The sequence below is a fragment of the Aptenodytes patagonicus genome, chromosome 3 (genome assembly GCF_965638725.1).
Source record: "Aptenodytes patagonicus chromosome 3, bAptPat1.pri.cur, whole genome shotgun sequence".
Classification (NCBI taxonomy): domain Eukaryota; kingdom Metazoa; phylum Chordata; class Aves; order Sphenisciformes; family Spheniscidae; genus Aptenodytes; species Aptenodytes patagonicus.
The window spans coordinates 55,183,623-55,210,202 of record NC_134951.1 but is presented as its reverse complement, the minus strand read 5'-3'; the positions used below and the strand labels follow the sequence as shown (position 1 = coordinate 55,210,202).

General features: G+C 44.5%; 1 protein-coding gene across 4 annotated transcripts in view; it reads left to right on the top strand.

Moving 5' to 3' along the window:
* The first annotated feature begins 116 nt into the window (after window positions 1-116).
* Window positions 117-26,580, top strand: part of FYN (FYN proto-oncogene, Src family tyrosine kinase) — a 144,752-nt gene continuing 118,288 nt past the window's right edge. For 2 of the 4 annotated variants that reach the window (XM_076333438.1, XM_076333437.1), the window contains exon 1: window positions 117-248. The gene's annotated coding sequence lies outside the window, so the exon portion shown is untranslated. The remainder of the gene's footprint in view (window positions 249-26,580) is intronic. The other 2 variants (XM_076333441.1, XM_076333439.1) reach the window with 2 other exon arrangements.

Sequence of the window (26,580 nt, the reverse complement as noted above, 5' to 3'; positions counted from 1 at the left end):
GCGCGAGCTCATCCCTGCCCAGGCTGCGGCTCTTCCGCCGCACGAAGCCGCCGCCTCCGCGCCCGGCCGCGGCTCGGCGCAGCGCGTCTGCCCGCGGAGAGAGGCAGCGGCGCCCGGAGCGGCGCCCCTCGCTGCGGGCGGGCGGGGGCAGCCGGCAGAGGAGCGGAGCGAGGAGGATGTGAGTGCGGCGGCGCCGCCCCGGCCCCGTGCTGCGCTGAGCCGAGCCGAGCCGAGCCGAACTGCCTCAGGTAACGGAGGGGCCGGAGCCCGCCGCGCCGCTGCCGCCCGGGGGGAGCAGGGGCGGGGGGGGGCGGATGGATGCTGCGGCGTGTTTGTTTCCTTTGTGCGCCCGAGCGGTGATGGGGTGCGGGGGCTGCTGGGGAGGGGAGGCGGCCGCGCTGCTGCGGGTGTCCCCCACGCACCCCCCCACACACACGCCCGCCACCGCCTCCCCCGCCGGGAGCCGCCGGCCGCGGCCTGGGGCGCTGGGAGGGCCGGGGGCAGCGCCGGTGACCGGCTGTGCGGGGCGGGCGCTGCGCCCCCTGCGTGCCCGGGGGTCGCCTGTGTCCGTGTGTCGCCATCGTCGTCCCCCCGTGTCCCCCCCGCGGTACCGAGCCAGGCAGAGGGGAGGGGGCGCAGCACAGGGGTGTATTTGTTGCCGCCGAACTGCGAAAAAGGGGAGGGGGGAAATAAATAAAAAGACCTTCTCTCCCTCTCAGATAAATCGTATAGGATTTGCGCGTCTGTGACAAAGGCCTCTTTCAGGGAGGAAAGAAGGGACGCACAAAATGCCCAAGGGTGGTAGGATGTGAAAAGAGGCTTGTTTCTTGTCTTTCCCCTAGAGCCTCTCTGTTCCTCCCCAGATGAGGCCGCTGATCTGGTGCCAGCTCCTTTCCAGCCACATTTTAGATTAGAGAGATACCAAACACCACACCACGGGTGCCAGCCTTTTGCTGCGTCTGCAGAGCTAGGGTGTACGTGTTGCCCGACCTCCTTGAATAACACTCAGTTTGGTTTCTGCTTCCTCTGGAACTCGCCTTATTTCTGCTCCGTGTGGATTTTGTGTGTGCGTGAGCTCTGGGAGAGGGCCGGGGAGGGAAGGGGGTCACTTTGTGGAAAGAAGACCGTGATATCTCGGTCTGTTCAGCAGTGACAGGGAGGGCAGGGCTGAGTCGGTCGGTGCTGGAGGAGAAGGTTTAGGCTGAGTGGAAAGCAACCCTCTGCAGTTGTTCATCAATCATTCTGATACGCTCTGATTCTTAAAATGCTAAATAACAAGTGAGAACGGACTGGGCTTTTGAGATGCATGCACAGTACTGGGAAGGCCTTTGAGACCTTGTCATTTTCCTCCTTGTATACAACCTCCGTAACTCCCACATCCTTCCTTCCACCATCCCTGCAGCTGTAACACTTTCCAGTATCTCCTCCCCACACACCCATCTCTCTTTTTTTTTTTTTTTTTCCTTGATATGTTTTTAAGTAGCGTTCTCTGGCCTAAGCTTAGAACAATTGCAGGTGAAGATCTGTTTGTTTATGTGCTGGTGGAGGAAGTGTTTACATTAGGATTGACTCTTCTGATCTCCCATGAGGAGGAACAGTAAGCTAAAGGGACACTGTCAACTTGAAATCCGGAGAATGTGCATGATGAATGGAGAGCTGTGTCCAATATTACACCCACCATCGAGCCCCCTGTGGGAGATCTGTGGTTTTTATAAGCCTGTCTTCTGACTGTGTGGGTTTGTCATGCAGTGAAGGAGTAAAAACACGCTTCAGACAAAGTTCTGTTAAGTGAATGAAAGAGAACAGAAGAAAAATACCAGTGTGGGAAGGGTAGGGAAGGCAGCATCCCCAACTTCTCAGTTACACCCATTGCAGCCACTGCTTGACCCAGTGGGAAACTGGAGGGGAGAGAAGTTAGTTTTACAAATTGAACGATTGCTTAGCATCGGTAAAGTGGAAAGGTTGTTACGTTCCCTCCATCGATACAGGAGTTTTCAGCACCTTGATGTATATGCTCAGAAAACTGGTAGCACTTGATGGATGTCAGTAGATCTGTGACTTCTCACAATTTTTAAAGAACAATTTTAAGAAGGGAATCTTGGAAAAAAACAATGGGTTCCTTCTTGAGGCTTTTTTTTACCCCACAAAGCTGTGATTTTGATGAAAAAGAGAAAGGAAGATTACCTAATTAATGCCTTCAACGTTTGTATTTCGTTGGTAGTAGGCTGCAGATTTCTCTTAGTTTGTTGAAATGTTCAGATGTTTCTTAGAGGATGCCTGTAAGCCTGCTTCTTCTCCACCTCTAACAAATTACTGCCTCATTTGCATGGCTTATCTGTGGCAAAAATAAGAATTTCCAATATGAGGTTGTCTAATGGTAGGCCACTGACCGTGGTGTTTTGTAGTTTATGCTTCAGGCATGTTGTTTCAGAAATTCTGTGTTGCCTGCTGGTGGAAGATGTAGTGGCGTGAAATACCAGTTAAGTATAAAACCCTGAACAGGCTTCTGTAGAAATTGTTTTGATGTTGAGTAAGTACGTGTCTTCAGTGAAGGATAAAAAACTTTGGCGTATGGGCATGGCAGTTGATGTAAGGCAGAAGTGATGAAGGTGGTACAGAGAAATTGCTTATTAATCATTTTCATTTTAAGTATCTTCAAAAGTTAAGGCCCATTGACAAATTTATGTTTCATTTGAGTAAGATAAAGCATTGCTGAGGAACTAGATATTTTTGAGATACTGTACTGGATTTCACAATAACTTTATACAAAATGCCTGAATAGTGTCATCTGAAATGCATGGGTGGAGTCTGACACAGAGAGGACCTCTGTGGCCACTGGCCCTATGGCTTAGCCAAATTAAACCAAATATACTAATCTGGACATGGTATGGTCTGCACTGGATTTACGGCGTAATAAAATTGTGGCTAGACGAGTGAAAACTGTGGCACAGAGTGAAAACTGCCTTCGTGATGATTTAACACTGTAATATGATACGTCCACAGTATCATATATTTGGTTGTGCTAAAGAAGGCTTAGAGCTGTTGGCCACCTTATGTCCGATTATTTTTATTTAACCAGCATCTTCACTTTGCTGTCTTGCTGCATTATAGTGCTTTTATTGCAGGGAGAGAAAGAGTTGCACGCGTGTGTCTTCCCTTCTTCCTTCTCTCTGGGGCACACATTAATATTTGATTCAAACTTGTTTTGTAAAGTTCTACTTAAGTCAGGTTGGGCACTACTTTGAATGTATAATAATGGCGTTCGTTTGTGTCACAGGCAGCGCTTTGTAATTTGCTTTATGGGCAGGTCTGCTGCTGGCAGTGTGTATTGTCAAAGTGACCTTCCTTCGAGAGGGAGAAAACCAGTAACTCCTGGCCCTTCCCCACCCCTGCAGCTCCCACAGAAGTGTCTTCACAAGTCATTTTGACCCATTACTCCAAAAACAGGACTCGAACCGACGAATCTAATTCGCCCGAGCAGTCTCATTGAAATCTAGCAATTAAGGACTCCTTTGGTGACAAAAGGCCTACAGATCTGTATCGTGCAAGTCAGCATTTTACTTAGGGCGAAACCCACAAAAGGGTTTGCATGCTTCAGTGTGGAGCATCCTGACGCCTCGCTACCAGGGTGGTTGTGACCCCTCTGGATCTCGCACCCCTGAGCGAGGGATGTAGCTGCTTGCTGCGCCCTGCTGAACGCATTGTGCACCTCGGAGCTGCAGTCCCAGCGGCCGGTGTGCCAGGGGAAATGCTGCCTGGGCCACCCAATACAAAGTGCCTCAGAAAGAGGTAAAACTCCAGTGGTGCATCCACCTGCCTGCTGGGTGTCTGACTTGGCACCACAGTGGCTTGCTCTTACCATTTAAAAACCCCAAGCTGCTCTTGATAAGATAGTAATAATTTTAAAAATAAAATAATAATAATAATAATAAAACCCCAAAACTTACATTGTGTATTTCAATAGGTGACAAACGCGCAGGTGTAGAAGAATTGGGATTTTTAGCGTTTGCATCCTCTCACGGGTTTTGCCCTTAATGCCTGACTTTCTTCTAGACTGGGAAGTGGCAGGTCCAGATGAAAGGTGAAAGGTCTAGGTTGTTTTGGTACATCCGAGAAGCGTACAACGCTCCTTAAGGAGCGCATGGGCCTCGTTAGCGCTGTGCTGTAGGGCAGTCTCGCTTCTTAACGTGCTCAAGTGCTGGTTTGGTTTCAGGCAGGTAAACCACCTCTCAGTTTGAGAGTGGTCAAGTTAAACCTGTCTGCAGGAGATGTCCTTGAGCCCTGAAACTAGAAACAGCCTTGACCTTATGGGAATTTGCAGCCAAGGAGAAGCGCCCTGTTGTTCTCCTTACTACTGGCCGCAGGAAAACAATGACATTTTGTAAAGGATTTTTGGAACTGTCCTTCACTTGGAACGGCAACAAAACTGAATAATATCAGCACTTTTACTGGGGGAAGTGAAAAATAAAATTACTTCAAGTCAATCAAAACATGTCACCTCATCTTGCTTCTGACTGTTTTGAATGGTAACTTGCTATGAAAGCAAGGATTTCAACTCAAAATATTGGCACCTGTTTGGAACAAAATAGAACCTTTGACATCGCGACTTTTTACTGAAGTATAAAATCAGCAACTGTTTTATGGAGCTTTTAGATATGGATAGAACTAAATTTTCTTGCAGAAAATGACTGACGGATTTTTCCTGACCAGCTCTACTCCTTGTATACCATGAATTTGAATGAACGTTTTTCATCTGAAAAAGCCATCAAAAAGCTAGCCTGGCAATATCAACTGATTTGAATTAGATGGCCTGAGTGAAATTGTTTTTTCAACAGGGGAGAGGAGAGCAAATGAATTTTAAACTTGCTGTCCTTCCCAAAATGCAGCTCCTTTTTTGTATCAAAGGCATCCCAACTTGAATGGATCTACTGATGTTGTTTGTGACAAGGTGATATGGGGAGAGGTTACCCCACATTTTCCAGCTCAGCTTCTCCTGATTCAGGGAAGTCTTGCACCTCTGAAAGTTGCTTGTTCCATGCTATAATTTTCTAGAGTATCTGTGAGTAATAAGTCCTACTTGATTAAGCCAGTAACCTAAATTCTTAGAGCAAGTTAGTTGAAGTTCTTCACATTGAGACATAGTTTAATATGGTGAACTATACAAGGCAGCTGCGATGTGAGAATGTTTTGATGGGAACAGAGAAGGTCACCCCTCTACGCTTACTTATTTTATTTTATTTTATTTTGGTGGGATTTTTAGGAGACAGCAATGGCTGGATGCCTTTTCTAGCCTAGGGAAGTTCTTTGCCCCATCCTGCTTTAGGTACCCTGTGGCTACAGCCGGAAAGGAGGGATGTTGAGAAGCGGCTGTTGAGTGATGTGCTCAGTGCTTTGAAGTACGAAGCAGCCCAGCCAGAGCTCCTCAAAGGAGCCAGAGCTACTTTTAATAGTATCAGATCTTGTGCTGTGAGAGCAGTTACTGGGCTGTCCCCAAAACGCGTGGCCCTGTGGTCAGTGGTACTATCAGCAGCCAGCCCTGAACAAAGGCTCTACCTCGCATAGTACACTTTGCTTCACAGCTCTTGGGGTGGCCTGGGGAGGAGCTTCGTCGCGTCCTCGATGCTGCCTTGCAACAGCTCTGGGAGCTCTAAAAGTCAGATGAACATCTAAAGCCTTGGATGTGTAAGGGCTGTAACAATTTATTTTAACCTGAAATTGAGACCTTAACGTTTCAGGCAAAACGTACCATCAGTACTGAAGCTTCCAGAAATGCTTCAAAAATGTTGTTTTATTCACCAAAGCTATGTCACTCGCAGTGGTGAATTTGGAAAGTGTTTTGAAGCTGAAAGTGATGGTAATGGCACCAGCACAACATATGAAGAAGCAGAGAAGTACCTGGGGTGGAGGGACATTGAAGACCAAGGCAAGAGCTGGCTGAAGCAGGTGAAAGGAAGCTGCTCGTGTGTGTGTGTGAGGACATTTGCTTTAATAGAAAAGAAGTGTTTGACACCACTTAAACTTGCAAATAACTCTTGTTTTAGCGATTTTTGGAGGAGGAAGGAGGAAACCTCAAATGATTGGCTTGACTTGGTTGAAATACCTTCTCTGTTTGAAAATGTCCTTTTCCTCTTGGCTCCAGTTTTCCCGTGTTAACAGATTTGACCAAAATAGTTCTTAAGCCTTTTTGGTATAGTCCAAGATGAAAATATTATTGCCAGATAATTTTTATCTTGTCAGGCTTCAGTTTGCTATATGAAACTATACAGAGAAGTTAAACAGGATATGAGAATGAAGACTAATATTAAATACCCATTCAGGGTTGTTTTAAGAAAAACTTTTCTGTTCCATGAGACTTCTCTAATGACCATATCTGGTGGTTCCTAGCATCCTTTTCTTTACAATTTCTATTATTTTACTTGTGGGGTTTTTTTAAACAAATAAACTTTAACATTCATTTGAAGGCTTTTTATTGTATTAATAAAGACCTTCCAACCTCCCTTGTTTTAGAACAACCTATGTGTGAAAGAGCACTTTGCGTAACGTTGATCTTTGACTTGCAGCTGTACCACTTACAAAAGAGGCAGCTCTGAAGGTTTTCCTGGCATGACTTTGGAATATCATGCAGTTCCTATCTTGACTCCTGATAACGGTGTACAGATAATTGTTGATTTTTTTTTTTTTTTTTTTTTTTTACAAATATGTTGGTTTTTTCCCTTTTGTGCCTGACCTTTAAACTGCAGAATTGCCCTGGGGATTATAATTGAAGTTGATGCTCTTGCCCAAAATAATTGGGAAGACCTGTTGCTGGTTAGTTCAGAAGTTCTCCAAGCCAGAAGCCGTGACAGCGTGCTGTGTTGCGGCATCGTGCTGGGAGATGAAAGTGCTGGGCACCTAGCTGGAGCTGAGATTAGCAGCGATGTTGGTGAACAATCTCGTGTCAGCTCTGGGCCATCGGTGAGGTGCACAGTAAGAGTGCTCGCGGACTTTTTCTCTCTCTTTTTAGCCCATACAAACTTCACGACTATGTTAGTGAGGGCTGTAGCTATCTCTGTATCAACCAACATCCTGTGATGCTGGGGGGCTGTGTTAACTGTCCCCCCAAAAAAAATACAGCAGAAGCTTGTCTGTTACTTTCTAACTTCTGGACTTGTATCGCTTCTCCACAGAAGTACTTTTCCTTCTTCTGGGACAACTTAATCCCATACCTGGTCATTTCTTAGGACTTTGCATAAGACCAGCTGATACCCCTGTTTGGAAGATGGAGATGGTTGTGTCCTACAGCCAGCTGCTTTTACCCCAGGGGGAGGAGAGCAGGTGTAAGAGAGAGCAGCTCTCAGACCATTAAAAGAAAGAATGTTTGTTCCTGGGACTGTGTTTTTCTTTGTGGGCAGCCTCTCACTAGGAAGCAATGATATATTTTTTTCCAGGAAAAAAAAAAAAGCATCTCTAAGACTCAGAATGAAAACCTCTATTGTCTGACTAGGCATTTAGACTGTTTCTTGTCTTAAACTATATGTAAATGCTCAGTGTTTATTTTTAGTGGTGAGGTTCATGATGGAGGGTTTTTTTACGGTGAGGTTAACGATCTCTTGCATGTTTTTAGACATCTTGGTGGACAGGTGCTCTTGCACACTATCACTATATGCTAATAGCGTTTGAAAATGGGGAGGTCTGAATAATAAGATTTGAGAGGGGGAGCCCACATCCAGTTAAGATTTTTGTCTGAAGACCAGCAAAAATGCCAGTTCTGTTGCCTGTCTGCCTTCCTGGGAAGTAACTGAAAACTCCTAAATTTTCTTCTGGGATTTGGCTGTGAGATAGCCAATAGATATGAAATTTTTGGTTGTTATCACTCTGGGCAGCATTTGAATTGGTGATTTCAGCAAAAGACGTTCTAGGTCCCATTTCCAAATTCATTGATAATGTTTTGCTGGTTTCATTCCTCGAGAAGGAATAAAACTATTTAAAGCTAATCTTTTCAATAGCACAGTATCTGAGGTCATTCATAATTTTCATTTAAAGCCTTTAGATGAATATGCAGGCCTTTTGTTCCAAATATTAAGTTCTCCAGGTGTCTTTGAATGGTCAGCGATCTTATATTCATAAGACCTCATACTTTGGACTGGTGAGGAGGAATAGCAACTGGATTTTTATTTTATTTTTATTTTTTAGTCTCTTTTCTATTTTATTCAGAAAGACTGAGGCAAACCACCTTTAAAACAAAACAAAAAAAAATCAAACACGTGTGTTTAATGCAACCCATTTTATTAGCTGTAATCACTGTTGAAAAACTTTGTAAGCCCATCAGCCTACAGTTGGCATAAGGTCAGTGTGCAGAAGCTGGCAAGCTGAAGAGCCAGATTTAACTCTCAGTGTAACAGGCTGTATGCTCTCAAAAAACCACACGTAGTGTTGGCTTCAATTTCTTTTGACCACCTCTCTAGGAGTTTCCCTCTTGTAGGAAAGGTAATGAACCCAAAAGTTTGGCTGAGAAGAGAGCTGCTAAACGATGTGACCTTGTTGAAGAAACATCCCTTACATCTGAAGGTCAAAAATGACCTTGTGTGCATTGGGGGAGGTAGAAGACGAGCATTGACTGTCTTTCTTGCTTAGGGCAGCATTACTGACATGCTTAAAAACTGCAGAACTCCTTGCCCTAACGTTCAAGTGGGGCTGGCAAAAAGGAACAAATAGGGCTGCTGACAAAGTGCGCAGGGAAGACTGTGTCCCTCTTCCTCCTCCTCAGTCATCGCAGGCAGGACGCGGAGAGCGTCGGTTTGCACTACGTGATGACTAGACATTCAGAACAATTTGCTGCCAATACTGTAAAGGGTTAAAAAACTTCTTTCATTTATAGGCTTTTTTTTTAAATTGTGGGCTTCCTCTGGCATCAGTGTGATTCAGTGACCTCTTTAAGGGTGAGGTGACCTTGTCTCTGCTCTTGCTACATTTTCAGCAAGTATTAATTTGAACTGTTGTAAGGTTACGTTGTTTGGGGTTTTTTTGTTTCCTCCCCATGCAAAAGAGTTAGTTCTGCTTTATGAAGCTGAGTGTATAGCTGTAGGTGTTAAAAAAGTCAGCCAAATTTTGCTTTTGTGGTCAACTCCTCTACAATTTGCCACGTAAGTTTGTGTCTTACAAAAGACAGTTGTCATCCTTTTAGAGCTAATGTGGCACAGCAGGACCATGCTGAGAACAATCTGGACCTGAATGTGGATGGTGGGTCAAAAAAGCATTGCTTTGGTTTTACTTCCGTGGGTAGAGCAGGCCTCAGACTCGGGATACATCTGCACGGCACTGTGCCGAGGTGAACAGAAGACCTCGTGTGTGAGAGTCAGGATAGCCCCAGGAGGAGCATCGTGCTAATGTGCCTGCACCATTTCCAGGACCACCACGATGTGTTCATAGTTGTTGTGAGTGTATCTGTGCAGCAATGTGTGGTGCTGTAGAGGCTGTACTTTACTTTTTGACACAAAAAAGAAGAGACATGAGAGCGATGACCTGAAAGAGTGGATTAACTACATGAATGTTCATTTTCACAGCACCAAAGGCTACTCAAACTAGCTTTTAAAAAAATTGCTACTAAACGTAAAAGAAATCCTCTATTTTTTTTTATATTATCTGCCCTGCTGAAGAAAAGTGATTATGTTCATCGGGAGCTCCATCTATAACAGCTACCCACAAGCTTTAAAATGACATGGTGCTGCAATTGTATGCAGCGTTTATTTTCAATCTTATTTTTTTAAAGAAGGATCACATCAGGAGAGACACTGGAGCTGAGTAAGGCAGCCCGATCTGCTCCCTGTATAACAACCAGCGCAACTAAGAAAAGGCAACGGTTGATAGTAGTAGGCGACTCTCTTCTGAGAGGTGTGGAGGCACCCATCTGCCAACCTGACCCACTCTCTAGAGAGGTGTGCTGCTTACCGGGGGCTCGTATCAGGGACATCACTGCGAGGCTACAAAGCCTCGTACAGTCCACTGACTATTTTCCACTGCTGCTGTTTCACATGGGCACCAGTGACACAGCCAGGAGCGGTCTGAGGACTATCAAGAAGGACAACAGAGCCCTGGGAGCGGCAGTAAGGGACTCTGAAGCACAGGCAGTTTTTCATCAATCCTCCCAGTCAAAGGGAAGGGGTTTGAAAGGGTCAGTTGAATCTGGCACGTCAACAAATGGTTACAGGACTGGTGCCACAGCCAGGGGTTCGGCTACTTAGACCGTGGGGCTCGCTTTGAGAAACCTGGTCTACTAGGGGCTGATGGGGTCCATCTGCCAGAGCAGGGGAAGAGCATCTTTGGTCATAGGCTTGCCAAGCTGGTGAAGAAGGCTTTAAACTGAAGTTGCCAGGGGAGGGGAACCTCAATCCATCCCACTCCTACCAGTTTGATGCCAGGGCCAGCAATAGATGCCCAGAGCCTGGAGAAGGATCACAGGTCAAGCAGGAGAGCGCCTGAAGAGCAGCACAAAGGAACTCCAGCCAGTGAGACAGCTTCATCGGGGACCCAACTTAAATGCCTCTGTGCAAACGCACATAGCATGGGGAACAAGCAAGATGTGTGCACGCCTGCAGGGCTATGATCTTCCTGGCATCATGGAGACATGGTGGGATGGCTCCTGTGACTGGAGTGTTGGAATGGAAGGATACAGGCTCTTTTAGAAGGACAGGCAGGGGAGACAAGGAGGGGGTGTTGCCCTCTATTTGAGGGCTAATGACCAGCTGGAGTGCATGGAGCTCCTCCTGGGGGTGGATGGGGAGCTGACCAAGAGCTTATGGGTCAGGATTAAAGGGAGGGCAGGGCAGGTGACATTACAGTGAGGGTCTGGTACAGGCCACCTGCCCAGGAAGACAGAGTGGATGAGGCCCTCTGTAGACAGATAGGAGCAGCCTCACACTCACAAACCCCGGTCCTCATGGGGGACTTCAGCCACCCCGACATTTGTTGGAGGGACAACATGGGAGGGCATAAGCAATCCGAGAGGTTCCTGGAATGCGTTGATGATAACATCCTTCTCCAAGTGACAGAGGAGCCAACAAGGAGAGGTGCTATGCTGGACCTTGTTCTCACCAACAAGGAGGGGCTGGTGGGGAATGTGAAGCTCAAGGGCAGCCTGGGCTGCAGTGACCACGAAATGGTGGAGTTCAAGGTCCTTAGGGCACTGAGGAGGGCGCACAGCAAGCTCACTACCCTGGCCTTCAGGAGAGCAGACTTTGGCCTCTTCAGGGATCTCCTTGGCAGAGTGCCATGGGATAAAGCCCTGGTGGGAAGAGGGCCCCAAGAAAGGGTGACAAGTATGTAGCTTTGGACTCTTTCACAACATGCTTTAAACCTAGGGGGGGAAAAAAACCACTAGTTTTGTTTGAAGGAATGATCACCTACAATTTTTATTTATCCCCCCCCCCCATCATATTGTAAAAATTTATTTTCTGTAACTAAGCTCTCTCTGGAGCTAACAGACTTCTAAAAGTACTTTTTAATATTTTTTTTATTAAAATACTTTTTAATAGTCCTTCTAAATTCTCTGAGATGAGCTCTTCTTCCTTTTAAAATTTAAACAGAAGAGTCTGGGTTTGAAGGGACCTCTGGAAATCATCTCCCTGCACAGAATAGGGCTAACCTCAAAGCCAGGTCTAACTTCAAAGCCGGGGCCTTGTCCAGTCAGGTTTTGAGTATCTCCCAGGATGGACTGAACAAACCCAGCTCTCTCAATCTCTCCTTCATATGTCAAGTGCCGCAGCATCTTGGTGGCCATCCACTGGACTCACTCCAGTATGTCAATCTTTCTTTTCCCAGGACTCCTAAAACCAGACCGAGTACTCCAGATGTGATCTCACAAATGCTGCATAGAGAGGAATAATTACTTCCCTCCACCTGCCGGCTAATTAATTTGCTTATTTGGTGCCAGATCTTCAGTTCCTGTCGGTTGTCTTCACTTCCCTCAAACTGGAGTGGTGGAAACTCTCTCTTGCAGGCGAGTACTTGTAGGCTTCTCTGTCACCTCAAAAAGAGCTGGAACAGAGATGTCCCTTTGCTTCAATTACATGAAACAGATGACCAACCCAGTGTTTACATACACAAAACTGCAAAGGTTTCCATTTCCCTGTAGTGAATTTTTGCACTGCTGCATACAGCAATATAACCTGAAGCAGTAAGATTGTATCACAGTGATTATTTTGGTAAAACAGTGAAGAAAATGCATAGTAAACAGCATATGCAAAGAGATGCATTGTGTGTATTCTGTTTGTTTTCCTGGCAGTACTTTAGCTATTAGCTAAGTTACCCACTTTAAAGTTAATGTTTGGTAGCAAATACGAGGATTGAAACAACAGGCATGCCACCCAGATGAGCTTCATGGGAGCTGTGGGACAATAACATGTGCTTAAGATTTTACGCCCAGAAGGTGTTTGTTCTCCACTAGATTTCTGAGACTCTGTCATTGCAAGTTGCGCTATTATAGGTGACTGAAGTACATGTGACTAGCTATAGTCTGTGCTTTTTAAAGGTTTGATCTTCCTACACTATTTGATTTTTATTTTTTATATATTTTTTTCAAACACACACAAAATGAAAATTTTATGATTAATGGTTTAAGTACTCAAATTAATATTTGCCTGAAAAAGCCCGGAACAATTGGAATACAAGAGAAACCCACAACCACCACCAAACCCGTGCACATGGGACTTGTCCTGCAGTTGCTGCTGCTTCGAGGAGTGTGTGGCTCACATCACCTAGCTCAGACATCCTCACGCCCCACTGTGGGAGAGCAGCTGAAGGCGTAAATCTTCTATGTGCATATGCCTGCTTTAATGTGTAAGATATTAGTATTTAGCTTAGGAAATTCTGGCTCCTGAAAAGTTGTGGCAAGGTAAGTGTCTGGGGTGTTGAGTGGATACTGTCTGCTGCTCGGCTGACTGGTGGAGAGGGAGGTGGCTGGGCTGAGCGGTTGCTGTGCCTCAAGGACCTCCTGGGTATCTCGGTACAACCAAAGAAGAAAGAAGCCTTAAAAGCCCAGTGAGTGTAAAAGGAAGCATTAGTAGAGAGGTTTGAGCTGGGAAGGTGGACAAGAGATGGGAATTGTCAGGCTTTTTTTTTTTTTTTTTTTTTTTTTTTTAACCTCCCTTCAGTATTTGTCTCTACCAGCGAACTCCTTCAAAGTCTCCCTTCCTACTCTGGCTGTTGCCACCACTGTTTTTCTCCTGTGATTTTTCTTTGGGTATTTGTTCTAGCTCTGTGGTACTGGCTGTGGCTGCCAGAGGCTCTTTTAGAAGTCCCTCTTTCACCTGTTTTGTTCCCATAACCCTGCTTACAGCAATCCTGTCTTCATGCTTGCTTACCTCAGTCTTCTCTGTTGCTCACCTTCCTTGCCTTGCCCACAAATCCTCTCATCTCCCAACACAAATGAGCTATTTATCCTTGAGCTAATGGGTGTTCACAATGTGCCGATCATAATGCCGCAGAACTGCTTATATTCACGGTGATTAAAAAATAAAAAGATGGATTATTTTTTGCCCTACCCCAGAGAATTAGTTGTATATTTTCACTCTGTACAGTTGTAACTGTAGGTTGAGTTGACTGGGGCTCAGAGGTGAGTAAGAAGCCCCTCCTGGTATGGAAACAAACCTTGGGTTATACAGCTCGCTCAGGTTACCCAGGCATCATTGCGTAGTAGAAGGGTGGTGTGCAAGAGCTATACCAAAGTGGAGGCTTACTACTAAACTGATCCCTGTATTATGTGGAGAAATGTGGAGTTTTGCTTGTTGACAGTAATAAATGTACCCCCTGGACCCCTTGGGGACGCAGACCTTCCCTGGGTACTGTTGGCAGTGCTGGAAAATGGCTCTCACCATGGCCACTCAGGTGAGGTTGACCATCTCGGGAGGGTGGAGTGACTACATCAGTGGACATGGGAAGGGCTGCAGATGTCATCTATCTGGACCTCTGTAAGGCCTTTGACACGGTCCCCCACAACATCCTGCTCTCTGAACTGGAGATGTATGGATTTGATGGGTGGACTGTCCGGTGGGTGAGGAATTGGTTAGATGGTCACATCCAGAGGGTAGTGGTCAACAGCTCAATGTCCAGATGGAGATTGGTGATGAGTGGCGTCCCGCAGGGGTCCATATTGGGACCGGTACTGTTTAATATCTTCATCAATGACATAGACAGTGGGATCGAGTGCACCCTCAGCAAGTTTGCAGATGACACCAAGCTGAGTGGTGCAGTTGACATGCCAGAGGGATGGGATGACATCCAGAGGGACCTGGACAAGCTGGAGAAGTGGGCCTGTGTGAACCTCATGAGGTTCAACAAGGCCAAGTGCAAGGTCCTGCACCTGGGTCGGGGCAACCCCTGGGATCAATCCAGGCTGGGGGATGAAGGGATTGAGAGCAGCCCTGCCGAGAAGGACTTGGGGGTACCGGTGGGTGAAAAGCTGGACATGAGCCAGCAACGTGCGCTCACAGCCCAGGAGGCCAATCATATCCTGGGCTGCATCAAAAGAAGCGTGGCCAGCAGGTCGAGGGAGGGGATTCTGCCCCTCTACTCTGCTCTGGTGAGACCCCACCTGGAGTACTGCGTCCAGCTCTGGAGCCCTCAGCATAAGAAAGACACGGACCTGTTGGAGCGGGTCCAGAAGAGGGTCACAAAAATGATCAGGGGGATGGAACACCTCTCCTCTGAAGAAAGGCTGAGAGAGTTGGGGTTGTTCAGCCTAGAGAAGAGAAGGCTTTGGGGAGACCTCATTGCAGCCTATCAGGACTTCAAGGGGGCTTATAAAAAAGATGGCGGCAGACTTTTTAGCAGGGCCTGTTGCGACAGGACAAGGGGGAATGGCTTTACACTAAAGGGGGGTAGATTTAGACTAGATATAAGGAAGAAATTTTTTACGCTGAGGGTGGTGAAACACTGGCACAGGTTGCCCAGAGGGGTGGTGGCTGCCCCATCCCTGGAAACGTTCAAGGCCAGGTTGGACGGGGCTCTGAGCGACCTGATCTAGTTGAAGATGTCCCTGCCCACGGCAGGGGGGTTGGACTAGATGGCCTTTAAAGGTTCCTTCCAACCCAAACTATTCTATGATTTTATTTTAGTCAGAAACTAGGGTCACTTGGTGCTGTATATAAGCTCTTGTGGGGGAGATGATGAGAGTTTAAAGCATTTTGAATTTTTGTTCCAGTTTTGATTTAAGTCGTGTGAAAAGCTCACCAGCTTTCTGGTGTTTGGTGGCAGCTTGAGTAAAATGTTTCAGTGGGAAGATGAGGGGGATGTATATCAGCTCGTACTTAATATTTGTTTAAACAGGTTATGCAAGATAACTGAGGTTATTGTTAGCAAACTAGAGAAGTCACAAAAGGTGTCCTTCTCCAAAGAGTGTAAAGTATATTATTTTGGTAGAAATTCAGGGAGATGAGGCAACAGCATTGAGCGGAGGAGATCAGTACCTACTCCAGACAATGCCAGCACCTTCAGTCTGCTGCATCCTGTCCCTGACTGCTCATTTGAGTAAAATTTGGATGGTGGCAGGACCAGAAGCAAGTGTTACCAACCCCGAATGTTTAAATATTGCAGTGGTTTTGGAGGAGAGGAAGAAGGGGCTGGAGTTTGGAGCTGGAGATGTTATATGGGTTCATTTGGCCGCTGAGGCCCAACCTAGTCTGGTGGAAGCTGCCGCTGAAGATCTCAAAGGTTGCTGTCTTTTTCTTATGGAATAAATGTGTGTGTGCTTGTTAACACCCTCTAATTAAATCTAAGATATTCAAATCATGTTGGAGATCGGTTCCACCAGTGTGACTCGGGTATTTTTAATATATGTATTTTGATTGCCCTGTCTGGAAGACTAGTTGGTAGAGTTGATTTGTGGCTAATATATGCTGTTTTGAAATTGCTGGTACATAGATGGGTGTCATAGAGGCTGATCCTAAAAATGTTCTCAGTTTTCTTCTTCTGTTAATGTTGGCAGATGTTTCCAAGTGTCGTGGTTTAACCCCAGCCAGCAACTAAGCACCACACAGCCGCTTGCTCACTCCCCCCTAGTGGGGTAGTGGAGAGAATCAGAAGGGTAAAAGCAAGAAAACTCGTGGGTTGAGATAAAGACAGTTTAATAGGTAAAGCAAAAGCCACGCACACAAGCAAAGCAAAACAAGGAATTCATTCACTCCTTTGGTGTTCAGCCATCTCCAGGAAAGCAGGGCTCCATGACGCGTAACGGTTACTTGGGAAGACAAACGCCATCACTCCAAACGTCCCCCCCTTCCTTCTTCTTCCCCCAGCTTTATATGCCGAGCATGACGTCATACGGTGTGGAATATCCCTTTGGTCAGTTGGGGTCAGCTGTCCCGGCTGTGTCCCCTCCCACCTTCATGTGCACCCCCAGCCTGCTCACTGGTGGGGTGGGGTGAGAAGCAGGAAAGGCCTTGACTCTGTGTAAGCACTGCTCAGCAATAACGAAAACATCCCTGTGTTATCAACACTGTTTCCAGCACAAATCCAAAACACAGCCCCATACCAGCTACTATGAAGAAAATTAACTCTATCCCAGCCAAAACCAGCACACCAAGCAATACACTGACTTCTTTGTATATTGTTTTTAATCTCTCTGTTAAAAAAAAAAAAAAAAAAAAAAAAAAAAAATAATTAAGAAGCAGAGGCCTCTATAAAAGGAATGGTAAGAGCTGGGGCATTGCTCAGTATGAGGCACTTGAGGCCATCCCAGTGTGCGGTTTAGGAGGAATAAGTAGTTTAAAACCACTTTCTCTCCTCTGTTTTGCAATAGTTAAAGCATTAGCAGTGCTGCCCAAACAGACAAGCCCACCAACTCCCCACCCCCACCAAATATCATACTCTCCTGAAGATCCGGATGCCTTCTGGGATAGCTGACCTTGGGCTGTTCAAGCATACCCGCTGCCTGGGTGCAGTATGTGTGAACCAAACAAGTCAGAAATGGTCCTTTTATGTTATAGATGTGAGTCAGATTTTTTTTTTCCATCATCTAGTGACTTTATTCTCTGACAAGCTTGTGGTGGCTTACCGCTTGAAAAGCAGCTCCTTAGTTTTTGACCCTAAGCACATCACGTATTGACTGCTGTTTTAAGGTGGCTCCTTATTCCCTCTGGTCCTTTGTTGTAGGAATTTCCAAGTGTCAATCTTGTCAAGAATTACTTTTTAGCAACTTAAAACCAATTATCACATTTGCTAAAGAGGCAAAGCAAAAGGGATACAATGTATTAAACCAAACCAAAACGGCTAGGGAGGGTCTCTACTTAGTCTCTAAACCTTCATTTTGCAAATTACCTTTGCTGGTGCACTTAAATCTGAGTAGGTACCACATGCTTGGACTAGAGGTATAGTACATGCCATTGCCTGTATATGTAGATAACTGGTTTTGAACAGTTTTTTCTTTGGGTTTTGGGGTTGGTTTTTGGGGGAGTGGGAGAACATGTTAAAGAAGGAATCTGACCCCTTTTTGACTCAAGGGGAGAGAGACTTGGATGATGATTTTTACTACGTAACAGTGGCTGAGCCCTGAAAAAACAGCGTAAACCTCCTTGGCAGTAGTTCTTGGTTTGTTTGGTTGGTTTTTTTTTTTTTTCTTTACCTGATGTTCACAAGAAACTGCTAACCTAATTTTGGTATTCCTATGAGAGCTCATTTATGACGAGTTGCCAGAATTCCCAAAATAAATTTTAAGTAAGTTCCTTGTTGGCACCTGTGGGTTGGGTTTCTTTGCTTCAGTTTTTTAATACCATTTCATTTTTTCCCCTACGTGCAAGTTTTCTTTCTTTAAGAAGACTACTTATCAAACAATCTAAGCCTAATAATATGAAGTAGAATAAATTCTTCAGGTCTACATAATGAATACTTGAAGATCTATGCCACTTTTATGGCTTCCTGAAACTGTACCTGCAGGCTCCTGTCCCTCTTGCTGTAGTGTGAGAGACCACACAATACAGTTGACTGTATATTGCAAAATTTAAAAAGTAGTAAAGAGTATAGTGTGTGTTTTTTAATATAGAAAAGAAATAAATGTTAAAAGCATGGATTTTCTGTATATTCTGCATTTCCTGTAGGCATAAGCCTTACGCAGTTTGTTCACTTGTCCCTCAAACTTGGAGCCATTTGATCTCGCAGAGTAAATTTGAAGATGGCTGTGAATGATCTTCATGACTGGTTTTTTTTTTCAGGAGAGGCAGGTATGCAGAGGAGGCACTATGCTTTTAACCCTCCTGGAGGGACAGTCAAACTTGGTGCTTATGGATATCAGACAACTGAGTGCTGCCAAACTGAGTCAGCACGTATGTTTTGCTCAACTAGCTGTAGCTCTTGTCTCATCTCTTCAGGAGACATGGAAGAAAAGAGTAGGTGAAAGGGAAGGCTCAAGGATCCAAGTGACTAGAAAGTAAAAGGGGGGGAACAGGAGGACACATCAGTAGCAAACAAAGTTTTGTTGGCCCAGTGATTAAAACTTGGTATTTAAATTCAGGGACTCTTATTTCTGGGAAGTTCAAAACTGTAGCCGCTCGATACCTGAAGTAACAAATTTTTTTAAAATGCAGAATCTTTGTCAGTAGACTTATTTATTGGGCTTTTATATAGAGCAAAAGTAACCCAAGCCGCTTGAACTCGCAATGCTCAATAGAGGATTTAAAAACCTGATAGCTAGTTTGCCTTCTAGGCATACCCAGCAATCTCCCAGACTTGCTCTACCAGCCAGTCACAGCATTTTAGTGACACGACTTCACTGCATCTGTGTCTGAGTAATGTTCCTCTTGAAGTCTGTTGGAAAAATGATTGACTTGTGTGTAACCAGAAATAATGCCTCACTATATTTAAATTAACACAGAATATGTAAAACTAATTTTCAATCCTTTCTTCCTAGGAATAGGGATTTTTAACCTCCTAAAAGTGAAACTTCATTTGTATCTCTTTCATTCTCCATTCCAGGAACTGTCTGCCTCGTCCCTTTAAGGTCTTGCCGGTCTGATTTCAGTGACTTTAGGGGAACTACTTGGTATAAGAGAAATTTGGGGCTGAAAAGAGAAGAAAGAGGAGCAGACAAAACTTTCTGTTCTGTTTCTTGGCTGAGGTTTCTATCTCTGCGTTTTAATCTAGCAGTTTTGACTAGGGCCAGCCCTCTCCTCTGAGAGTATCAGGCTCTGAGCCTTCATATTTGTTCTGCGTTTTCAACAGCAGCAAAGGTACCAGTCAACATGCCGCTTTTTTCTGTGCTGCTTCTGCTTTTACTGGACTTCTTCAAGATAAATGCATCCTCTAGAGAAAAAGAAGGAAGGAGGAGTAGGGGGAGAGGAAGAAACCTATTGCTGCAATTTTGGGGGGCTGAGAAACTTGGTGTTTCTTAGGAGTTCCTGTTAAACATTGGATGATTTGTCAGTTTTGTTAACCATCTCTTACTCTTTTCATGTTTTGTGGGTAAGCATCCTGCATTAGTTCTCATTGAGTAGAGCTGGACAAATTGTGCCACCTTGGCTGAATTTGATATTTTCTTTTATCAAACTGATACAGTGAAAGGGATTTATCTGCCTGTGTGAGGGCTCTAATGGATATATTCAAGATTTGACACTGTGGTTTTTTTTGTTTTGTTTTGTTTTTTTAATATGTTACTGGTCTGGAGCTTGCCCTTCTGCCGGAGGCTGCTGCCCTCGTAGGCGCGATGAAGTAGCACTGTTCTGTACAGAGCTCTGAGTGGGACCCTTATAGTTACACCGAGGCATGGTTTGTGTTGGTTTTACCCTCCTGTTAATTACAGGAGCTTGTGAGAGAGCGGAAGGGATGTGTCTGCCCTTTGCAGGCTGCTCATGCCTGGGCAGCTTGCTCAGACTGGGCTGTTGGCCCTGCTCTCGGTGAAAAGGGTAAAGGGGGGGTGTCTGTCTGTCCACGCTGCTGTTACTAGAGTACCTGGGCTGACATTTTAGTGCAAAGGCATCCTGACAGCTGTAGGCTGGCTGAGCTGCAGGCACTTACGGTGTGGACATCTACCCTGACCACAGAGATGATGGCATCCTAAACTCCAGTAGGTTTAGCTGTGGCTGCTCACATCCAGCACAACCCCTTCTTTTCTTCCCAGTCATCTTCACCTAAACTGCTAGGCAGAAGTGTTTAGAAGGAAAATATCATGTACATAGTAATTTTTTTTCATTATCTTCCCTGTGTTATATATTTTTGTGGCCTGCTAATACATGTCCAGAACAGATCATTTCACAGCTACTTCAGAGAGTTAGGACCTTGCAGTTGCAATAGCTCTGCTGCTTTTTGAGAGAGACTTGCTACACTCCTCATAAAGGGGAGTGAAGTGTTTGGAAATGTGTTACTCCTGAAGTATTGCCGATACTTCTATACTAATCACCTACTGCTTCTGTAAGGGAAATTATTTTCCCAAGTACTGGTATGGCAAAGAATAGTCTTTTATTGCCAGCTCAGTTGCAAACACGTGCCCAGAGCTTTCTCGCTGCTGTTAGCATCGGCAATGTTCAGTAATGGGTGCTTAAGGGGGAGGAGTGCCTGCCCATAATCTCTACCAAGTATCTCACTTGGCTTTTTGTAGTGTCTGTATCCAGTACTGCCATAACACGTATGTATTTAAATCAGCGTTGACTCAGGCTAGGTCTTAAACCACAAAGCACACAGGTATGTTGAAATAAGGGCGGGCAGGTGCAAGGTGAGGTTTTATGAATCTTGCTTTTCTGAGAACAGCTTCAGAGAGTGGCACAAAGTTGTGCACTGTAGAAACTTAGGACGAGGAGGGATTTTAAATCATTCCTGCCCTAACGGTACAAGTTAGCACACGGTGAACACAGGTCATTACTGAATCCCAGAGAGTTCAAGGGAAGAGCATCTCCAACATGCCCAACTGCTCTCGTCTACACTTCAGTTGTTGGAGAGCTTCTAATATCCAGCTGACATCGGTATTCGTACAGATCATCTCTATTATCTTCAGTGTACGTAGAGAAACAGAAGACTGAAAGGGCACAGGTCCTGAAAGCCTGTCTGTTATTCCTGCCTGCATTACTTATGCTAGTAAAATACACTGTCACTTTGTGAAAAATTTGCCTCTTTGTAAAAGCCTTCTCCATCTTTCAAGGCTGCTCGTGTACTCCCTTCCCATTCTCTCTCCTTTTTAATCAACTTGACTGATTTCTCTAGCCTCTCTGTATAGGCCACGGCAGGGAAAAGACTTTCAAGCAGGTTGAGGAAGAAGTCATGGATTCCAGAGTCTGCTTTGTCTGATCTGGAGGTAATTGAACTGAGGATTTGAGGGCTTGGGTTCTTCCCTTCTGCTGGTAGCAACAACCCATGAAATCTGTTGATAAATGAAGTGTTGTGTACCCCCCTGCCCTCCCCCTCGATTCTGGTTAGCACAGAGGTAGGAGCAGCGTGAAGTTTTCAGTTTCTCCCTGAGCTTAAAAAGGAGAGACTGTGCATCAGCCTGCTAATTAATCATAGGCACTCATGTGATGAAAATTTCTCAGGGGATAGGAAAGGTTAGTTTGCTTTTAACAATCTTAAAATAGCCTCATTTCAAAGAATGTTTCCATGATTTTTTTTTTTCCTTAAGTCAAGGATGCCTAAGTGCTTGCAGCATTAGTGTGCGTGCATTACAGTTTGGGTTTTAGTTGCATGATGTGATCCTGGGCTTTTCAGCTGAGAAGATCCCCGCTTCCTTCAGTGCACTCAGGAGCAGACTGAGACAGTAATGGGAGAGTGGCTCCTGCCAAATCACAGCTTCATCTGTCGCAGGAGCTGGGAGGTGCCACATGAAAGAGGTGGGGAAGTTTGTAGGAAGGAAGAGGCAAGGCTCTGCTAGGCATCTGAGAAAGAACATCCACTTAAGCACACACCGTTACAAAAAGTGACTTATTTTGCTGCGTAGCCATGCTAATAGACTGTGGGGTGACTGGAGAAGTGTCAAGTACGTGCAACTGCAAAGGAAGTCAATGGACTCATTGCTGTGAGTGTACTGAATAGTCAGGCCTCGGTTGTCTCAAACTGGGCGCCTAAATAAAGAACACTTTTAAACTTATCTTCTCTTTGTCATAAAGTGCCAATAATACTCCTGGTGTCTTAGGATGCTATAAAAAAAATGCATGCTTTGTGAGGGAAAACTCAGGCGCTGAGCAGTGCAAGGACCCATGAGTGAACTGGTTGTGTTTTCAGAGCAGGCTGGGAAGAGTATTCTGTGAAATGACAGTGAATGTCGAAAAGAAAAACAACTATTAAATGACCACATTGAATAAGCACCAGCCATTTTAAGCACTGAAGGAGACTCTGTTCTTATGGAAAACTTTCTGTGTGATCATGTAATTAAGAACTGCATCACAGTGTAGTCATGGGCAGGTTGGGGGAGAACAGGCAAAAGCAAGGGGCACAACCAGTAACAACTCTGGGAAGTCTAGTGTTTGTGTGCATAACTTCATAACCTTAATATTTTTGTCATGCAAATATGTGTAATTGATATCTGAATACGAATCTGCAGTGCGATGGGGGAGCGAAAGCTGAGGGGTGAAGCTTTATGTTGTTCAGGTATGAAGCAGCACACTCAGTAAGCCGAGAGGTCTCGCTGCTAACTGGTGTTGCAAGTCAGCACATGTGAACCACACTAATTTGCTGTTGCCTGCAGTGCTTGTGGCAAAGATGACAAACCAGCCTTTGTGCGAGCGAGAAACCAGAAAGACACAATGCAGAATGGAAATTTGGTGCTGTTGGGACTGTAGGCGTTTGCAGGCTCCTCATCTCTCTGTTCCTGCGGGTGGGATGGTGCTGTGCGCGTGGGGGGGCAAATGGTCTGAGCCACAGGTGGGCTTTCTGAGGCACCCAAGTGGGTTAGAGACGGTGCGTTTTACAATGCGAGGAAGCCTGGCACCCCGGAGGATCTTGAAACTCAGACCTCTTTTTTCTAACTATCTGGCTTATACCATGTGGTTTTGGGTGACCAAAGCGACTTCTTTTATTTTTTAAAAACTAATAGTTAGGAGTCTGGCCTGTACCATGCTAAGAGCCCTTCAGTTAAGGAATGTGAAGCAGCTCTGTAATGGGTATATATTATAACTTACTTATCCTTTACAGGTAGCACAAAGCAGAGTCAGAACATAATCAAGCCATCCCGTGCCTGTCAGCACTGCTACTCTGTTTTATTTTAAACCTAATTATACTTGAAAGGTGTAGGGGAAATTGAGAACTTGACTTCTGGCACTTATCAGCACAATCTTAATTAACTATCACCACCCCTTTTCATGCATTTCTGTGAAGAGCTCCAGTCTTATGATCTCACTTCCCTCATCTCATTTGAGAGTTAATACTTTCAGGTTAATTTCTCTTAACTTTATAAACTAGTCTATCCTCTGTTTAAAAGTAAGTGGTGAAACACTTCTCAAAACTGTTTGAGTCCCCCCTGCATGTCAAAGCACAAACTCATCAAGTCATCATTGTCCTTTTCTGACTCTCAGCAAGACACTTCAGGGAAATATATAAATCTCTGGAGTGCTTGCAATGGGGGTGGTAGGACATTATGAAATGCACTTGTAAGCCAGATTATAGGATGCACAGAAGACATGCAAGGAAGAAACTACGTATGACTTTTACTTGCTAAATGACATGTTTGTAGATGAATCCTTTGTTAAATGTGAACTGATTTTTTTTCATTGTTTGTACAAAGAAATATAAGGCATAAGGGCAGTCATTGAACAGCTGGCAATGTGGCAGTCAGAAAAGTTTTATGAATAGGAATAAAAAGGAAAAGTTACGTTCTTTGTCTTTTTTTTTAAATTCTGTTTTTCAGTGTTATAATGATTTTTTTAAATTAAACGTGGCAGACCTGATAATTTATCAGATAGAGTTCTGTAAAGTTATTTTATTTACTGGGAGCAAGAGTAACTTTTTTCCCTCTCCCCCCCCCCCCCCCTTTCTCTTTTTTCTTCTTTTTTCTTTTTTTTTGGTTACTATCACCTTGTTTTTTAGAAGGAAAGGGGAGAGGATTGTTAGAGGAGGTTAGGGGAGAGCAGATCTTGTTTGGCAATTGACTTTTATTTGAAGTAAAAATATTTTTTAAAGCCACAAAATAGCATTTGATTCATATAATCCCTGGTGTGCTTGTATAAGCTGCTTATGAATTATAATAAAAAAAGCAAAAAAAAAAAAATCCCAAAAAGCCCCTGGTCAGAAGTATTTGGACACTTGATGAAACATTTTTGAGTCTAAAGGAAAGAAAAAAAAAACCCCAACCATTTCCTGTTCCCATTAACATTACTGTATTAATAAAAGATGGTGCAGTGTCCATACTGCGTGTCCCCAACACAATGTTGATGACATTTTGAGAGAGGTAGGTAAACATTTATACTGTGATCTGAGAAAAGGTTACATGAAAGCCTTTTGATGGAACTTGGATTTGCAATTTTGTTTTTGCTGCTTTAAACACAAAAAACAGATCAGATGTATCTATGAGAGGTTTTCTTCTTTGGGCTTAATGGAACCAAGTAAACCAGGTCATAAGTGCTATTATGTATATCAAACAGGTTTTGTATCATTGCTTCTAGACTTAAATATATGTATATGTATTTAAGAATTTATTCGTATTCTTTAACATAGAAATAGTAAGAGGGTCTGCAAAATGTGATACTGCTTGTGGTTGTAACTTCAAGAAAAATCCATTTGTATTTCAGGACACAAGTGGCCAGAGCGTACGCTTAACTTACTGAATTGGAAGGGGCACATCCTGTGACTGGTTTCCTGCAGTCTCCAGAGGACAGTGGTCTTTTCCATTGTCATTTTGTCTGTCGGTGTAAAATAGAGATTATCTGCCGTCTGCCATTTCCTCTTCTCCCTCCCTCTCTGTTTCTTTCTGGGGGCAGAGGGACATAAATTCTCCCTCTGGCTTGCGCACATGTTAGCGCTGCGGGGAGCTTCTCTCACTCCAGCTGCAAGAAGCATTTCCCAAATGGGCCATACGGTCCTTTGGTCTCATTCTGTCTTTTGGCTTGTTTTTATTTAAGATTGTTAGTGTGCTGGTTTTGCACTGGTTCACTGCAGTAGTGTGTGTTTGTGGAGATGTACTCATTTTGTGATTCATTTTGGAGGCACTCATCTGTTAAAACAGCATGTGAAGGAAAAATTATTCAATAAGAAAATGTATGAAATATAGCTGTAGTCCACTTGCCTCAGAGTCCAGGGAAGATACTTTTAAGCAAGATTACAATAGTACGTATTGTACTATTGTGTGACCAAAGCATCCATGCCACAAAAACACTGTGAGAAGGTGATAGATGCCCGCGGTATTGAGGGTTTCGCTTCTTTAGTAACTGAAATTTTCTGCCATCTGTTGTTTTATTAAGACCACTTTCATTCTACCTGTGGAGCTCGATGCAGCCCAGACTTCAACCTTGTTGTGTCTCAGTACAATGAAAATCTTGCTTGCAAAGCTCCACTGAAGTCTACAAGAAGGAAATGCCACATCTGCATTATTTCCAAACACCTTTAAGAATCAGAAGGATTAATAAAAGGGATTTCAATTTATCTGTATATGTTTCTCCTTGCCCTCTCTCCAACCAATCCACTGGCCTACGATACCAATGTACTGTTTCCACTCCCAAAAATCGCTGCTACCCAGGCTAATTGGAGTGTCCGACCGCTGCTCTGTTAGAGAGGTCAGGGAGCGAACCGGCGTGAAAACCACGTTGATTTACTTTGTGTTCAGGGAAAAAAGTGGTGTCAGTGGAACAGTCTGCGGAGATGTTGCTTGTGCTGTTCAATCTTTGAAGAAAAATTCTGCTATTTATCCATAAAGTGAGGGATCTTAGCACCAGCCACAAGCCCTGAAATAACCAGTACTTGCAGGTTTTTGTTCCACTTTATCCCTTCTGTGCTTGCTTGCAAGCAAATTGCATTTTAGTAATATATCTCCTGATCTTTAGAGCTCACGGAAAACTGAAGTAGTAAGTGGAAGGCTTCATACTTGTTAATGAAGTGGACAGTAAAGGGATTGTGAACCCTCCTGTGAACCTGCTGAAGTCAGGAAATCAGCGGTGAGGAAGAAGGTGCTGTTTCTTGCAAACAGAGTAACATTTAAGTGGATTGGTATTGTGGGCTTTGCAAGGAGCGAAGAAAAGAAGATTCATTGGCAGAGACTTACTAGAAATGGTATGTTTGCAATATTTCCTTTTCTGTGCTGCTTTCCTCCCATCCTCAGTGGAGGTTGTTTATTTGTTTGGAAACAAAACCTGTTTCTCTACTGGGGTGAACTGATCCTGTCTGGGAGAGCATAGCTGCAGCCAGCCCTTTTTTCAAGGGAAGATATAGCTCTGGTGGAGTGCTGTTCTTCTAAGGTGAAGGAGAAAGAATAGCAGCATCCAGGTGAGCTTGCTTTTTTTTTTTTTTTTTTTTTATTTCTCTCCCCCCCCCCGGCCTGTGTTACAGGGAGCTGGGGGGGAGTAGAGCTGCCTGGAAGTGTGCTCAGGGTGTGCAGGCAGCAGATCACAAGCAAGCTTGGGAATTTGAGCAGGTGTCTGTCAGAGTGTGGGTGAGGTGAGGAAGAGAATATGGGTGGGTTTTTTAATAAAGGTTGAGAAAAGGTTCTAG